Raw genomic sequence first — 4,346 nt, forward strand, 5'->3', positions numbered from 1 at the left:
TAATATGATATGTGAACACTAGGGATGGTCTATGAAATACATAGGGGTAAGATAAGAGAGGGATATGGACGGTCAAGTAAGACGCATTTTCAACGCAGACATTATGAACCATTTTCATTGGCCTTGTTTGTACATGTTGTTTCAATTACTTTATATTAGGTGTTCCGTGTATAGATCATATGGCTCAGTTGACCCTAAAAGAAGTTTAGAATGATGCAAGTATAATAAGGCTTGATATTTCAACCTACTTGATGTTTTGGTATTGTTCGACACTTTCATTGATTTTGTGATTATTCCTCCTTGTAATATTAATTGTTCTATTGAGAGGGTGTTTAGTTATACATACTAGTACTATTCGATAGTACTAACGTCCCTTTTGCCGGGGGCGCTGCATCTTTTAATGGATGCAGGTATACTTCTACAGGATGATATGGATCTTTGGTAGGGATCTTCTGTGCATCAGATTATGGTGAACCTGCTACAATTCCAGTGGGCACTCGAGTCTAGTTGGTATTATGTACTTAGGTATTTATTGTCATAGAAGCTCCATGTACACTGTGGGTCATGTACTTAAGTATTGAGTTTTGTCATGTATTTATGTTCACGGATATTTATGAAGCTATGTACCCATCACGAGTGAAAAAGAAAAATATTTATGGGCCATTGAGCCAAATGTATTCAATATGAAAGTCATGATCTAATTATGTTTTGATAAATCATGCATGAGTTATGATGAGAGGTTGATGTAACATAGGCTTTTTCGATTGGGTTCACTCGGTTGAGCGCCGGTCACGCTTCTTAGTTTTGGGGCGTGACATGGAAGTCAGGAGGTCAGGCCGTTAGAGGCGAAGGCCATCTAGTGAGAGGTCGTACCAGAGACGTGGTTCACAGTGGTGGGGCCCAACCCCTATGTTATGCTTTCCCAAACAGGCCTGAGGCAGAGTCATCTGACGCTGTTATCACAGGTATTATTTCAGTTTTCCATAGGGATGCTTTGGTTCTATTTGATTCGGGCTTTACTTATTCCTACGTGTCATCCTACTTTGCTTCATATCTGGTTGTGCCTCGTGATTCGTTTAGTGCTCCTGTGTATGTGTGCACACCTGTGGGAGATTATATTGTTGTAGATCATGTCTATCGTTCGTGTGAGGTTACCATTGGGAGTCTTGAGACTAGCGTAGATCTCCTACTTCTTGATATGGTGGATTTTGATGTCATCTTGGGTATGGATTGGCTGTCACCTTATCATGATATATTGGATTATCATGCCAAGACGGTGACCTTAGCCTTGTAGTGGTTGCCTTGATTAGAGTGGAGGGGGACTCCTGCCCATTCTACCAGTAGGGTTATCTCTTATGTGAAGGCTCAGCATATGGTCGAGAAGGGGTGTCTAGCTTATTTGACTTATGCCCACGATTCTAGTGTGGATGTTCCTTCCATGGATTCAGTACCAGTTGTTCGTGAGTTTCTAGAGGTGTTTCCTGCAGATCTGTCGGGGATGCCACCTGACAAAGATATTGACTTCTGTATTGATTTGGCTCTAGGCACTGAGCCTATTTCTATTCCGCCATACCGTATGGCCCCACCAGAGTTGAAAGAATTGAAGGAGCAGTTGCAAGATTTGCTTGATAAGAGCTTCATTAGACTTAATGTTTCGCCCTGGGGTGCGCCTGTGTTGTTCGTGAAGAAGAAGGATGGGTTGATGAGGATGTGCATAGATTATCGGCAGTTGGACAAAGTCACCATCAAGAACAAGTATCCAATGCCGAGGATTGATGACTTATTTGATTAGCTTCATGGTGCCAAGGTGTTTTCGAAGATTGATTTGAGGTCGGGCTACCATCAGTTGAGGATTAGGGCATCTGATGTCCCTAAGATAGGTTTTCTGTCTCGATATGGGCATTATGAGTTTCTAGTGATGTCATTTGGGTTGACAAATTCCCCAGCAACATCTATGGATTTGATGAACCGGGTGTTCAAGCCCTATCTGGATTCTTTTGTGATTGTGTTTATTGATGATATCTTGATATACTCCCGCACTAGAGAGGAGCACAAGCAGAATCTTCGGATTGTACTTCAGACTCTGAGAGATAGCAAGTTGTATGCCAAGCTTTAAAAGTGCGAGTTTTGGTTGGACTCAGTCGCTTTCTTGGGGCACATAGTATCGACAGAGGGCATTCAGGTGGATCCTAAGAAGATTGAGGTAGTTTAGGACTGGCCAAGACCCACTTCAGCTATGTAGATTTGGAGTTTCTTGGGTTTGGCGGGTTATTACTGTCGGTTTGTGTAGGGGTTTTCGTCTATAGTACCCCCATTGACGAGATTGACCCATAAGGGTGCCCCGTTCAGATGGTCAGATGAGTGTGAGGTGAGCTTCTAGAAGCTCAAGATTGCTTTGACTATAGTGCCGGTGTTGGTGTTGCCCATAGGTTCAGGATATTATACGGTATATTGTGATGCATCTCGAGTTGGTCTCGGAGAAGTATTGATGAAGGATAGCAGGGTGATCGCATATGCGTCGCGGCAGTTGAAGGTCCATGAGAAGAATTACCCTGTTCACGATCTAGAGCTGGCAACCATTGTTCATGCGCTAAAGATCTGGATGCATTACCTTTACGGCGTGTCGTGCGAGGTTTTCACAGATCACCGGAGTCTACAGTATTTGTTCAAACAAAAGGATCTCAATTTGAGGCAGAGGAGGTGGTTGGAGATATTGAAAGACTATGATATCACCATTTTGTATCACCCCGGGAAGGCCAATATGGTGGCCGACACCTTGAGTAAAAAGGCAGGGAGTATGGGCAGCCTTGCGTACATTCCAATCGGTGAGAGACCGCTTGCATCAGATGTTCAGGCTTTGGTCAATCAATTCGTGAGGTTGGATGTTTTAGAGCCCAGTCGTGTGCTAGCTTGTACACTCACTCGGCCTTCTTTGTTTGAGCGCATCAGGGAGCGACAGTATGATGACCATCCTTAGGGACACAGTGCGGCACGGTGGTGCCATGTAGGTTACTGTTGGATATGATGGAGTTTTGAGGATTCAAGGTCGTATCTGTGTGCCCAATGTAGATGGACAACATTATTGGTGGAGGAGAATGAAGAAGGACATAGTTGTTTATGTAGCTCGGTGTTTAAATTGTCAGCAAGTAAAGTGTGAGCATCAGAGACCTGGTGGGTTACTTCAGAAGTTAGAGATTCCTGAGTGGAAGTGGGAGCATATCACTATGGATTTTGTTGTTGGACTTCCACGGACTCAGAGGAAGTTCGATGCGGTATGGGTTACTGTGGACAGGTTGACCAAGTCAACGCATTTCATTCCTATGGCAGTTACTTATTCGTCAGAGCGGTTGGCTGAGATTTACATCCGTGAGATCGTCCGTCTTCACGGTGTGCCCGTGTCTATCATTTCAGATCGAGGTACGTAGTTCACCTTGCACTTCTAGAGAGCGGTACAATGTGAGTTGGGCACGCAGGTTGAGTTGAGCACAACATTTTATCCTCATATGGACGGACAGTCCGAGTGCACTATTCAGATATTGGACAATATGCTCTGCGCTTGTGTTATAGATTTCGGGGGTTCTTGGGATCAGTTCTTGGCACTTGCAGAGTTTGCCTACAACAACAACTACCAGTCGTGCATTCAGATGGCTCCCTATGAGGCATTATACGGGAGGCGGTGTCGATCGCCAGTTGGATAGTTCGAGCTGGGGGAGGCTCGGTTGTTGGGTACAGATTTGGTACAGGATGCCTTGGATATGGTCAAGATTATTCAGGATCGACTTCGCACAACTCAATCTAGGCAGAAGAGTTATGCCGACCGTAGAGTGAGTATTGCTTCGGGTTTCACCCATGAAGGGTGTGATGAGGTTTAGAAAGAAGGGTAAGGTGAGCCCTTGGTATATCGGACCCTTTGAGATTCTGGAGAGAGTGTGTGAGGTGGCGTACAGGCTCTCATTGCCACCTAGTTTTTCAGCAGTCCATCCGGTGTTCCATGTGTCCATGCTCCAGAAGTATCACGGTGATCCATCCCATGTGTTAGACTTCAGCTCAGTCCAATTGGACAAGGATTTGACTTATGAGGAGGAGCTAGTGGCTATTCTAGCCCGGTAGGTTCGATAGTTGAGGTCTAAGAGTTATCCTTCAGTTCTAGTACAGTGGAGAGGTCAGCCGGTCGAGGCAGCTACTTGGGAGTTCGAGTCGGACATGCGGAGTAGATATCCACACCTTTTCAACAGCCCGAGTACTTTTTATGTTCGTTCGAGGACGAATAATTGTTTTAGAGGTGGAGAATGTGATGACCCAATAGGTCATCTAGAGTTTTAAACCTTAATACTATGTTTTGAATC

Source organism: Nicotiana tomentosiformis, chromosome 4, assembly GCF_000390325.3.
Source record: "Nicotiana tomentosiformis chromosome 4, ASM39032v3, whole genome shotgun sequence".
NCBI classification, from domain to species: Eukaryota; Viridiplantae; Streptophyta; class Magnoliopsida; order Solanales; family Solanaceae; genus Nicotiana; species Nicotiana tomentosiformis.